Source organism: Squalius cephalus (assembly GCF_949319135.1).
Source record: "Squalius cephalus genome assembly, chromosome: 7".
Lineage (NCBI taxonomy): Eukaryota > Metazoa > Chordata > Actinopteri > Cypriniformes > Leuciscidae > Squalius > Squalius cephalus.
In genome coordinates this window covers 35,716,759-35,730,759 of record NC_137128.1, presented here as the reverse complement: position 1 = coordinate 35,730,759, position 14,001 = coordinate 35,716,759, and the positions used below count along the sequence as shown (strand labels likewise).

General features: G+C 36.7%; 2 protein-coding genes across 5 annotated transcripts in view; both read left to right on the top strand.

The window, feature by feature from the left end:
• The window catches only part of LOC307161216 (complement C1q tumor necrosis factor-related protein 6-like), a 161,088-nt gene that overhangs the window by 76,306 nt on the left and 70,781 nt on the right, over positions 1-14,001 (top strand). The window lies entirely within an intron of this gene.
• spsb4a (splA/ryanodine receptor domain and SOCS box containing 4a) overlaps positions 3,917-14,001 on the top strand; it is a 64,695-nt gene continuing 54,610 nt past the window's right edge. Inside the window, exons 1-2 of one of the 4 annotated variants that reach the window (XM_079875510.1) lie at positions 6,972-7,094; positions 13,179-13,326. The gene's annotated coding sequence lies outside the window, so the exon portion shown is untranslated. Of the gene's footprint in view, positions 4,041-6,971; positions 7,095-7,311; positions 7,370-13,178; positions 13,327-14,001 lie in introns of those variants that run through there. The other 3 variants (XM_079875511.1, XM_079875513.1, XM_079875512.1) reach the window with 3 other exon arrangements.

Sequence of the window (14,001 nt, the reverse complement as noted above, 5' to 3'; positions counted from 1 at the left end):
GGCTAATGCTAACCCTGAGCATGTTGCCTACAAACAACATGCCACGTTGTGACGAAAAGGCAATAGTCATTTTTCCACTTCTGAGTGGGAATACAAGCTGCAGAATTGTGTCCCACCCTCTGGATTCCTCTAACAGTGGCTTCTAACTGAGCGTATAATATATGCACTTTGTGGCCTGTCTGGGCTTGCGCAAACTTTTTTTTTTTTTTTTTTCTTAGTTTCAGACAATTTTATTCTTGTATTGCAAAACATAGTATTACTATGTAAGCAAGACCGAGTTTTGCTGAACAATTCCCTTTGGAAGTTATTGTACAGTTCAGTGTACTAAACTTTAGTGAAGGATATTCTTGTATGTGTATATACTGTATGTATGCATATCAAATATCCAGTGTTCATAACTTAAGTCCTCTGATTATGCAGTAGTATTATTTGAATGACTGCATTTGTTTGATAGATCTATCACAAAATGATATTGTGAAACTCGTTTTGTTGAATGTTATTATTTTTTTTCTTTTTACATTTTATATATATATAATTTTTTTTTAATCACTCCTCATTCTGGCCCTGCACTCGTTGCTTGAAATGGAGTCAAAATTTTTTTTTTTTCAAAGTGTTTTCATCTCGCTTGTTTGTTTACATTACTGTTGTATGTACTTTCACACCCTCATGATATGAAGGAACTTAAACTGTCCATGTTAGTGATTTAAACGTTATCCACATCATTTCCAGACAGTTCTTTACCTGTACATGGGCTTAAAATGATAGTTTAAGGTAATTATATTAAGCCTCATGTTGGTAGATCCTTTAAAGAGCCTCTAGGGTTTCTGTAAGTATCTTAATAACAGTAGCATCTTAGTAACAGTATTTGTTTTCCTAACAGCAAAAACATGGTTTTGGTTCCATCATTCATAATCAGAAGTGAAGTGTGTTTTCACATACAAGTGTTTTCATGCATTTCAGTGTCTTCTCTGTCCAGTTCAAGTCCATTTTCAAGTCATCAATACGTGTAATGCTGCTGATGAAGCTCTGGAGTTCTGTAATGATCATCACCTCACATTTATTATACACACAACATCATCCAATATTATGCAGTTAGCGCTGGACTCTGGTCACAGCTAATAATCTCGCCGATAATCTCAGCGATTGCGCTAATTGGTTAACAAAAAGCATTTGTTTTCGGAAAACAAACGTTTTTTCAGGCGTGATGTTTTAGTGTAATTAGAATAGACTATCGTTGATGGATTAGTAAAATAGTTGTGTTGTATCTAAAGATGTAATGCCCTTGTGTTAGAAACTGATCAAACATCCATGTATGATGCTTTAAGTTTGCATTCAACAAATGCTCTTGTAACTTCAGTCTCGTAGAGACTTTAATGGCATTACAAAGAGATTCAAAAAGGCATTTTTAAAAAGTGATGTCGGAATATTCAGTTGTCAGTTTTGGACTGAATGGACAGATGTGAACATCCTATTAACTGAGCCTAACCGATTGACAGAAATATTGAACATGACACTCTAGATTAATCATTTCAATCTTCACGTCACATTTAATAGCATATTCGGCAATTTTGTGTATGGTGTCTGTATTGCGCAGTCTAACATGACCAACACTAACAAATTGTATGTCAACGCCTGTTGTTTCATTTCAGTTTTCTTTTTCCTTTCCTTTTTTTTTTTTTTAAGTCTAGTTTTTATGGTAAAGGTGGCCTATTCTTTGCTGGTTATGTGATTTATCATACCTCTTTTTTTGTACAAACAGTCAATAAAACAATGCAAAACCCATGTTGTCTTTAGTCTCTTTTTAAAGGCTGAGTTTTAATAGACCAAAATAAAAATAAATGTTGGATTATTTGGTAGCCTATCTGCTGAAGGTCTTTTGCTGACTTTTTGCTGTGTAGTTAAAATAATTAGGACTGATTTTTGTTTTCTCTAACCTGATAAATTGATGACTTAAAAGGACATAAAAATCACCATTTTAATGTAAATGTCTATCTAGAATGTAAAGAAGTCGTGACATGGATTTTAGTATGTTCCTTATGGAACGCACTCCAGTGGGCGGGGCCTGTGGTGCGATTAGGTAACTATTCGTCAATCTCTTCTATGGATCCAGACATATGCCATTTACCCGTGCGAAGCCACAAACCCCACAGTATCCAAACGAGCCGTTTTGGAGCCTTAAATGCTTTGTTTATAGTGAGGAGGGTGTTTTAAGCTATGAAACTATCAGGATATTTTAATGGTAAAGACCTCTTATATGTCAAAAGATCATTATTCATTCTTCAGTGTCACATGATCCTTTAGAAATCATTCTAATATGTTGATTTGGTGCTCAAGAAACATGTCTTATTATCAATGCTGCAAACAGCTGAGCTGTTTTTTTTTTGTTGTTTTTTTTTTAAATCGTGATACATTTCTTTCGTGATCCTTCGATGAATAGAAAATTCAAAATAAGTTTGTTCTTTTCTAACATTGAAATTGTATTTTCTATCACTTTTGATCAATTTATTGTATCCTTAATGAATGAAAATATTAATTTCCTTAAAAATAATTACCGACCCAAACTTTAGAATGGTAGAGTATGTAAAAATTGAAATGTTATTCAGTTGTCTTTGGTGTTTCTGGGTGCTGCCAGAGGATGGCAGCAAAGCCTAAATATAAAAGAAGTTGACCTAACCATAACCACATCACTATGGTCAAAGCTGCTACAAATTAGTTCACAGCACAGTTAAAAACGCCCTTGTTGAACCTCAGAGTCAACTGAAATGAGATGTACATTGGAGAAAACACTCCAATATCCTACATATAAAAACCTTGAGTTGCCACAGCAAACTGGCAAACATGATTGTGTGTGTGTGAGTGCACAGGTTTATATTACATTGTGAGGAAAACTGAGGGATGGAAAAACAGTTTGTACAGTATAAAAATCATTATGTCTATGGAAAGTCCCCATAAAACATGAAAACCAAACTGTGTGTTGAGTGGAACAGAGTGAGGGAGAGGAAGTGCATGTGGGATTAGCTGCTGCTTCAGACCATTTTATGTGGCTTAGGATCATATCGGCCTACTCATATGTGTGTGTGTGTGTGTGTGTGTGTAGGCTTTAAATACACAGACAATGGCACTGTAAAATAATATGCAAAAAGACAAGTATGAAATAGGCCTATGTCATTTATGATCAGTCCACTTATGAGAACATTCAGACAGCTCTTCAATTCTTCTATATCAATACACTGAAAATCATCCATTTAGTTAATAACGTTTTGATTTCCACTTTCTTTCTTTTTTTCCACAGAAAGGTCTATTTTAAGTTAATTTTCATGGTCGGACACCAGAACAGTAACTAAAGGTGGCGGTCACTCAAAGCCAGACTACTTTAAAAGTCTGCCCTCAGTTCACCATCTAAAAGTAACATGGCATGCTGTGGGTGTAATAATAATAATAATAATAATGATTGCAGCAGACATGTTTATTATTCAACTGTCCAGTTTATTTATATTCATGCAAAATAACTATTAATTAATTATTTGTTAAATTATTTATATAGATAATAAATATAGGCCTATATTACTAACTAAGAAGGTCAGTAAAGTAAGTCACTCGAGTTCGCTCGTGCACGTGGTTTGTGTAGCCTATTGGACGCTGTTTGTGCACGTGATTTCGTTGTGAAATATTATCTCACGTATTATTTTAAACCACTGTTGTTATTTTAGACGGAATTTGCTGGAATTTACACGTGCACAGATCACAATTTTGCCTTATCACGCATACAGTCCCTCTGTGTAAGTTTATGTAGAGTTCGAACAGATCCATTCCTTCCCTCATGTTATCTATTTCGCTTCTCCATTCCTTCTGCATATAATTGTCGGTTTGGATGACTATCGAGTTCTTATGAAAATGCAAATGTATTTCCCTCCAGGAGAATTCGACGCTGGTGGGATTTGAGAGGGATTCCTCGCGTTAATTTTTTACTTTGTTAAAAGTCTTTTGTCATTTCAAGACTCCATTATGTTGGGAGCCGGAGCAAGATGCTTCAGAGTGAGGTAAGAGCCTTTACTACTTTCTTTCTGAGAAAAGACTCGTCTTCAAATTCTATCTATCTATCTATCTATCTATCTATCTATCTATCTATCTATCTATCTATCTATCTATCTATCTATCTATCTATCTATCTATCTATCTATCTATCTATCTATCTATCTATCTATCTATCTATCTATCTATCTATCAGCTGACCCCTTTTCAAAGAAGGTCTTGATATAATCTATCTATCTAGACCTTTTTTGAAAAGGGGTCAGCTGATGTCCTGTGAAATGGCTCCCCAAATACAGTCCATTGTTATGATGATAATTGTTGTCACTTTCGTACAAATACTTAAGTGGGTACTGTCAGACTTTCCGGGAATGAAAGTGAGCACAAATAGGCTTATTATGTTTTCAGAGCTGACATATCCCATCTCCCTTAACTTTAAGTGTAACAAAAGCTTTTCCTGCACATAGGTTTATCTTGGACCAGATACACCTCGCAAAGTCCTGATATAGACCATCATAAGACATACAAACTGATCTGAATGAGCCATGTGAACTAATTTGACTTTTGACCTGTAACCCTGATTGATGTATAATGTGATGTGGTCATAGCTTTAGGAGGGGAACATGGTGTCATTTTGAAGGTCTGCTTTGAGCTCAGCTGCTCTGGGGTCCTTCGGGATGAGGCCAGATGCCACGCTAAGCCCGTTTTAATTTGGATAATTTGATGTGGGTCTCTGTGAGACTGACGGATGCGCTGTCAGAAGGGGTGGGGGGAAGCTGCCCCATTGTGACAGTGCCCATTTGTCTGTCTGCCTGAACAGACAGAGTAGTCACTACTAGAGTCCGGCTATATTAGGACAGCTGGTGACACTGCAGTGTGTTTCTCTTATCTTTCATTTGCTTTTTTACATTTCTCATCATCTTCTCATATTCAGATAGAGAAGGATAGTGCAGAGAGGACAGGAAATGATGGAGATGATTGGAAATGTTATGAGCCAGGTTTGAACTTGCGCCACTTACATGAGCACCAGGGCTCAACATGTCAGAGCTTGTGCCAGGGTTATTATAGTTTTTAATTGTTAATTTAGATAATACAGTTAATAATAATTTTATAATGATATACCGGTACATTTTCATGAAACTAAAATTTCAACAAAATAAATGTCAAAAATGTATACAAAAAATACATTATTATATTATAATTATACATAATTACATTTATTATTTTGGAATTTTAGTTTTATGAAAATTCTTTTTAATTTCAGGTATCAAAAATATTTTCATCTAGTTTTAGTTTTCTTGAACAATGATATGCGCTTACAGCTATGGGCCATGAATCCAAAGATCATTTTCAGTTCTGCTAGACAAAACCTGTTCCTTTTAATCTACGTCTATACATTGTTCCTGTCTTTCTTTTCTTGGTTATCCAAGTACATATTAGCGAACATTCCTCTTTTTGTCTCATACTTTCTTTAAGGTTTCACACTCGCGCCGATTTCCTTTCAGTCCTTTATCCTTCACGCTTGCACTCTTTTTTTCTTTCATCCTTTTCTCCCTTTGGGAGTAATAAAATTATATGGACATATTCAGAAAAGAGACTGACAGATGGGCTCTCAATATAAAGTCTCTCTCTCTCTCTCTCTCTCTCTCTCTCTCTCTCTCTCTCTCTCTCTCTCTCTCTCTCTCTCTCTCTCTCTCTCTCTCTCTCTCTCTCTCTCTCTCTCTCTCTCTCTCTCTCTCTCTCTCTCTCTCTCTCTCTCTCTCTCTCTCTCTCTCTCTCTCTCTCTCTCTCTCTCTCTCTCTCCCCAGTAAAGCAAAGCAGAATGCATAAAAGGGTGTCTGAATTACACACTGGTTGGAAAATGATACTGCTGGCTCTTCTTTCCTTCCGGCAGTGCTAAATATGTTTGAGGCGTAACGGCAGAGCTGGATGGATGAGAGGATGGCTAGTCTTTGTGATGAAAACAAAGCGATCGCTTGTCTGTCCTGCGCTTCTCAGATCGTATGTTACGGCATTGTTGCACATGTGTTTTACATAGGTGCTTATGTAGTACCTAACCATGCAGCTAAATGCCATGCCATGCCATAAGGGCTGGATATTTTTCATTTTCTTCACTCTTTCTCTCTCTGGTTTTAGCTCTCTGTGCTTTTTTCAGCTCTCTGTTTTCCCTCATCAAACAGGCATGGTTTGAGCTACCGCTGTCAGGCACAGTGGGGGATGCAGACTCAGCAAGAGTCCACGGCACCACACAGCCCCCAGCACACGCACATTTGCCTTCCAATCCCACCCATCCAGTCTCACAAACAACACCATTCAGCACTCTGCTGGCTCACCCTCTGGGAGCCGAATGCTGACATACATTGTGGTTCCTGACACTTGAAAAGTGCCAAGCACAGAACAGATCACGTCTGAGAGAGCCTGTCCACATCCACCGCGACATGGCACAGACTCACCTGAACTATATTTAAATCACTGCGTCATTCCCCAAAGGTAGCAAGTCACCTTGGGAATAGATCTGATTTGTTCTGTTGTTTATTTTATGTCGGTGAGCTTATTTATCTTCGTAATCATTAGCGCACTGTAACATTTGATCTACATACTACCAATGTTCCAAATAATTGTGTAATAACTAACTTTCTAAATTTCAAGTGGTTATATATTTTTTTTTTTTTTTAAGTTAGTCAAGGTTTCTCGCACCAAAAATAGTTTTTGGTTTCGTTTTATAGTACTTCCACCATGCAAGGGCCATATTGGACTCAGGATGTGCTAGATGGACAAGGTGGTCCAAGCTCATAATTTCCATCCTCTAATTAATGTGCCATTTTTGCGACTGTACCTTTTAGGGATGCACAATATATTGGGTATATGGGTTATCTGCTGTTATTTTTTATTTAGAATTTAAAGCAACACTAAGGAACTTTTCCTCTTCGGTCGCCCTACAGGTTGGAAGTGGAATTGTCCATTACTGCTGTCGTAAATAATTTCGCCGCCCGCAGCCGACTGTCGAACACACGCTCGCTGTTTATCCATCACCGGCTTTGGAATGAACGATGTCCACAGACAAGGTAGAGTATGTTGCATGATTTCATGAAAGTATGATGTATTGCGACATCAGAAACGAAGAAAAACTAAATAATGACTATTTTAATGCTTGATGTAAAGCAAGTAAAATTTGTAGTTTTCTTATGTCTCATTAGAACTGCAGAAACGCGACCCGGTTTGGCAAACTTCCATAGTGTGGTTATAGCAGATATAGGGCTGCAAAGCGAATCCAGGAGTGCCTTTAACCCTGTTACGACTTGATGAACCACTGATACGATTTTGGAAACATTATTTTAAGGTAAAAAATTTTCCTTAGTGTTGCTTTAATGGTATCATTCAGTATTGGATATGTCTTTGCTTTAATCAGATATTTAATTGTGCATGTTCATTTACACTCATACTTTTATTACACTGTTAAGAATCTTTTGACAAATCTTTAAAAAAATTAGGGCTGGGCAATGATTAATCGCATCCAAAATAAAAGTTTGTGTTTACATAATATACACTACCGTTCAAAAGTTTGGGGTCAGTAAAGATTTTTTAATGTTTTTAAAAGAAGTATCTTCTGCTCAAGGCTGCATTTATTTGATAAAAAACAATAATAAAAAAAAAACAGTAATATTGTGAAATATTATGACAATTTAAAATGACTGTTTTCTATTTTAATATATTTTAAACTGTAATTTATTCCTGTGATCAAAGCTGAATTTTCAGCATCATTACTCCAGTCTTCAGTGTCACATGATCCTTCAGAAATCATTCTAATATGATGCTTTGATGCTCAAGAAACATTCATTATTATTATCAATGTTGAAAACAGTGGTGTACAATTTTTTTTCAAAATTCTTTGATGATTAGAAAGTTCAAAAGAACAGCATTTATTTAAAATAGAATATTTTCTAACATTATAAATGTCTTTACTGTAACTTTTGATCAGTTTAAATCATCCTTGATGAATAAAAGTATTGATTTATTTTATTTCTTTCCCCCAAAAATAAAATTAAAATTATTTCTGACCCCAAACAAAAAAAATATATATATTTAAATGATATTACCCCTTAAGTGTTGTTCATTTATTACTTCAGTGAGGGCAGATGTTCGACGATGTGGTCTTATTTACATTTAGATGACAGTGGGGGGACGTTTTGCTGTTGGTGTCCAGATAAATATTGTTTAGTGTGAAATACTGCATGTTGTAAAATAGTGAGTCAGTGTGTTGGTGAAGGAGAGGCTAATTTAAGATCTGTTTGTGTGATAGCATGTTGAATGAGATGTCTGTGTGTGTCGACCTGTATCAATCTTCTATTTTTAGAGTATGTGATACCCTTGCGATTCCTGAGCTTTCTTTCTGTCAAATAAAGAGAGCTAAGCAATTTGCTACAAGGTCACAACTCACAAGTGATCCCTTGTCTTGTTGATGGCTTACTTTTCAGATATGTCTTTATATGTGCGGTTTTGTCTGTTTGTGTTATTGACTGCTCCATTTCTTTCTTTTTTCATTCATTTTTTTTCATTAAATGTGTGTCTTGTGTCGTTGTGTGTATTTGAGAGTTTGTTGTTCTGTGTAATTGAGCTGCACTTACGTCACTTGTGTATACAGCATCAGAGTGATATCACGCACAGGAAGCCGCTACACTAAGAGAAGGCATTAATCATTAACAATGCTGTGAGCAGAGTTCACCAAACACAGCACAGCCCCCTTCCTCTTTTTTATTTATTCATTCATTTTTCTTCACATTTGGCGAAACAAATCTGGGTCAAAACCCCTTGTGCCTATATGCCAAGACCGACTGATTTGTTGTGCAGATCTTTTTGCTGTTACTCAAATTAGAAATCTCAAGGTAATGTCTTGTTTTGTGTCACTATAAACTGGGTCTACTTCAGATATTTGCAACTGAGGCTCTTATCAGACTCTTATTATGTATTTACTGACTGACTAAGATGAATTTGACTCCTAAATGTTTCACTTTTTATGTGAGGGTAAGAAGGATTACAACCTCTACCCATCATTTAGAGCAAAAAAATAAAAATAAAAAATAAATAAATAAAGGGGTAAAAGAGGTACAGAAGGTAATGTCCTATCATGTAACCTGAAATGAATCAGTCTCTTCAAAACAATGTACAAATGTCTGCCTCTCATCGCTGCAGCCTGTTTATGTGTGTGTGTTCATTCAAATGCACCTGCAAACAGCAGCAGATCATTTGTGGTGGTAAATATGCTGTTGTGATTCAGATTCAAGCTATTTTCATAATAGCCTAAATCATATGCTAAATTAAACTTGGAATAATAGGAACAAGTTCAATGGAAGTCACTGCACAGATACAAAGATTAGCCTATATACACACACTAATGGTTGTCAGGGATGTGCAGGAGTATTTGGATGTGACTGATTATCAATCATGAAAAGGATGATCGCCTCTCATCCATCCACCCATCCCATCCCATCCCATCCCTCAACTTTTTGATGCCATCATTCAGTGATTTCCCGAACACAGAGAATGAGAGAATGATCACTGCATTTGTTTGTGCAGATAGCTTTGCTGAATCTTGCCTTACAGTACGCAACACCTCATATGTCTCTGATTAATTCAGGCAGCACCTATTGATTTCAGGCTGGGTCACCTTTAGCAACATGCTAATGTGCTTCAGGGAAGTAAGAGAGAAGATAGCTGTCAGTTTGTGTGAATATCAAGCAAGTAAAAGAGATTGAGAAGAGAGCTCGAGATAAAGATATGGAGAGAGAATATCAAAGCTATTGAAAGAAAGGAAAGAGCAGGATTTCACGCTCCGTTCCCCTCTCGTACAAACATTTCCTGTTACTTTCAGTCACTGAATTAATTTTTATGAAGTATTCATGCCCCTATGAGTAAAATATATTGCATAGTGCTCATTAAAAAAACACAAAGTAGAGTCAGTTCAGTCAGTGGTGTTCAAGTCAAGGCTACGCTAATATGCTATGTACTGTAGTAGTAGGTGGGTACAAACAGGAGCATTATTATTCACCATCTTAAAAGAAAATTTTAGGCTGTGTCATTCCATTGCTGAATAACCTTCATCAAGTCCTTTTCACCTGCAGAAGATGGCAATTTCACCTTGCTAGTTCATGTCTAAAATGGTATCTTAGATATTGCCTAATGCATTTACAGTACAGTTCTCAAGGTGGTATTTGATACAATCAGCAATGTGATGAACCCAGACTTAGGAAGAAACAGGATACTTGAAATGACGTAATGTAATTTAAAAAGGTTACTGTATTCTAGGGCTGGGCGATATATCGCATGACATTGTTAGGCGCATCTCGTCAGTAAAGCCGGTTCCTTGATTAGTAGTAAATCGCCATCACCTGCTTTCAGATGGAGCGGCATTCACTACAAAGAGCCGTAGTTAACTGACAAGCTGAGCCATATCGCATTAATATCGTGGACGTATCGCCTGCGATAATTAATGCGATATGGCTCAGCTTGTCAGTTAACTACGGCTCTTTGTAGTGAATGCCGCTCCATCTGAAAGCAGGTGATGGCGATTTACTAATCAAGGAACCGGCTTTACTGACGAGATGCGCCTAACAATGTCATGCGATATATCGCCCAGCCCTACTGTATTCTGTTACAGTTAAGATAAAAAAAAAATGTGACATGGGAAACTGCATAGGCAGCACTTTTGTCAATTGTTCTTTTTGTTCACTTTTTTGTCAATGGACATGGATTTACACACTCTCTGTCTGTAATAACACTGTTTGAAAATGAACTGTGACTTTGTAGGGATTGTTTTGGAGCATTTATACTTTCTCCTGTCTAAGTTTAATGAATAACTTCAAGAAAGCCATTCATTTGATATTTTTCAAGAAAAGTATAGGCTACACCCTGGCTCTGTGGCGCTCTGTTTGTTTGAGCGGCGACTCTGAGAGTGTTTACATGCGCCGTACACCGGTTATGCTTAATAGCCCAACAATGTGTCATGTAAACGTCTTGTTGACGCCAAAACCAAGAAAACCTCAGATGTAAATTGTTGTCTGGATTTGTCTGAGCGGGGTTTTTTTTTTTTTCATTGTACTCATTAAGCCAAAAACATTTGTTTAGCGGCAGGATGGATGGAGTATTTGAGAATACGCAATTTCGTTTGATGCCTCTAGTGATGCAGATTTCCTCAAGACAAGACGACCTTTACTTAAATTAAAGTAATTAAATTATATTAATTTCATATTTTAAAATGGGTTCTGACATATATCCTGAGTGATTGGGAATTCTGTAATGTGCTACTGTTCAAAAGTTTGGGTCAGTATAAGATTTTTTTTTAAATGTTAAAAGAAGTCTCATGTTTACCAAGGCTGCATTTCTTTGATAAAAAAAAACTGTAAAAACTCTAATATTGTGACGTATTGTTGCAATTTAAATGATATAATATTCTTTTAATATATTTTAAAATGTAATTTATTCCTGTGATGCAACACTGAATTTTCAGCATCATTACTCCAGTCTTCTGTGTCACGTGATCCTTCATATTTGGATCAATTTAATGCGTCTGCTGCATAAAAAAAATCTTACTGACCACAAACATCTGACCTGTAGTTCATTTTTAAAGAAGCCCTCCCTCATGACTAAACGTAAAAAATCTTGTCCAAGTGTCCTTTTGTGCTAAATTTTCATTGCTTTTTACAAGTTTTGTGGCTCTTTGACAGAGATTACTTACATTTCAGCATTATATTGCTTTTGACAGCTCTTGAGAATATAATGCACAGCAAAAATAGGAAACTCTGACAATGGGGCGACAAGAGATTAGAAACACAGCTATCAAGCTGCCACAAAACCTGCATTTTAATACCAGTCTTAATATCAGGGGAGTCATCTGTGCTCCTATGCCATTGACCATACCCAGTGACCTAGTTTGCACAGTGCTCGTCATTGGTAAATTCAGGTAGAGCAGACGACGCACGAACCCCCAGCGCTCCACACACCAGGGGCCTGGAAGTGCCGAGCGCTGTTGCAAAGCCCCTTGGGAAATTTAGCAGTGAATTGACAGACCTGTTTGGCGGGGAGTGCTGCCATTTTGGGGCGACATGAGACGTCTGTAGCGCATTTATTATACCTACCTCTTTATTTGCCCTACTTTTCTGCCTCTGGTTTTCATACTTCTCTCTCTCTCTCTCTCTCTCTCTCTCTCTCTCTCTCTCTCTCTCTCTCTGCTGTCTCACTGTTTCTCCACCACACTATATCATGGAAGCCATTCTCGCTGTGCATGGTGCCACTATCTATCCATGCCATCATTTCACAGTTGTCATGGAAACATAAAAAAATGTTTATTTCCCTTCCTTTCTCTTCAGTGTGAAATTCTGAATGATGTTTGAACATATTGATCAGCCCTTACTTATGAGCCTAATGCTTTTTTGTTTACCTGCACACATGTATCCTTGCAAATGCCTTTCCTGTTTACAAAACAAATTATAGATGAATAGCTCAATACCATTTAGTTTGCTATCAAGGTAGATTACATTTAAATGTAAAAAAATCTGTGGAGCCATTTCATATCAACTCTTTTTCCTTCAAATAATTTTACAGTACACTCTTGGTGCTTTTTTATGAATGTACATAGTGATGGTTGTCGTAAGATTACTACTATTTAAATTCTCCCATTACCATTGCTAAAAAAAGCTTTAAACTCCCAAAAATTCTATATTATCTTTCCATCTAGTCTGTGGCAATGTTTGGCCCCTTAATGAAATGGCAAAATAAAACTCATCCAAATACAGCACCGTAATCGATCATTATGACAAACAGAGACAATTTTATTTTAAAATGACACTTCAATTGGCACAGTGTTATTTTAGTATGTCTTAAATAGTATTATAGTATAAAGAATTCGAATTAGCTGTTATGCTTAAGTAGAATTTTCCCACCTAATATTTATATTTTATTTTAGCTTTATTAATGAAGATTATTTTTAATAGTTTTAGTTACCGATATAACAACACTGATTTGACAACATCAAACTCGCATACTCCCATAAGGCAATAAATATTTCTCTGATACATTGGTTAATGACTGAAATCCTAGAATCGCCCCGTTGCAAATGCCAACATTTCCACATAACTGTTTTCTCTCCAATTTAGACCGGACCTGCATGAAGAAGGCATGTGACCTCTGGTGATCTCTGATCTGTGTTTGGTTGTTTACATGTGCATTCCTTTCGCAATGATGGAGTATGTGCCTGGCTCAGACACGGCAGACGTTCCAGTCACTGCTCTCATCCATTCCCAGGTGAACATGCATTCGTACAATCAATGAAAGAGACATTCATTATTGAAAGTAAAGGTTGACAATGATGAGCTCAGTCTACATCAGGCCTTTTATGCTTCATTGTGTCCAATAAGCAGGTGTGTATTCAATGTTCAAACAATATTTGTGCATCATTAATATTTTAACCTTTTTCCCTGTATCAGAATCTTTTTGAATAGCATTTGATCTCCATGGTGGCTGTTCATGTTTCCAGCGTATTCTGAAGGTCGAGTATGATTCAGCTATTCTGAATGAATTAGATCATTCCACCTCATTTATGTTTTGGTACCACATGGTTGACAGTTTTCTGTTGGGAATTGAGAAGTTCTTTTAAACTTTTATTTCTTTATTTTCTTATCAGAATGAGGTGAAGATGGCTGAGGTAAAATGGCTGAGGCTGTGGATCACATGTGGAGCATGGCTTTGTTTTATTCATTTATAATTAATGAAATGCAGCTGGGCAGAACTATTTAGGTAGCTGATCAGAATTGAATACTTAAGTTATTCTTCACCCTCTACTTCTGTCCGTCAACTCTGTCTGAGTTTATTTATCTTGTGTCTAGAGTAATATTTGGAGTCAGGTTGGGTGTGGAGACCGTTCAGTACTGTATGTCCCTTTGTTCCCTCTGATGAGTGTTGCCTTATAAAAGCCAGATG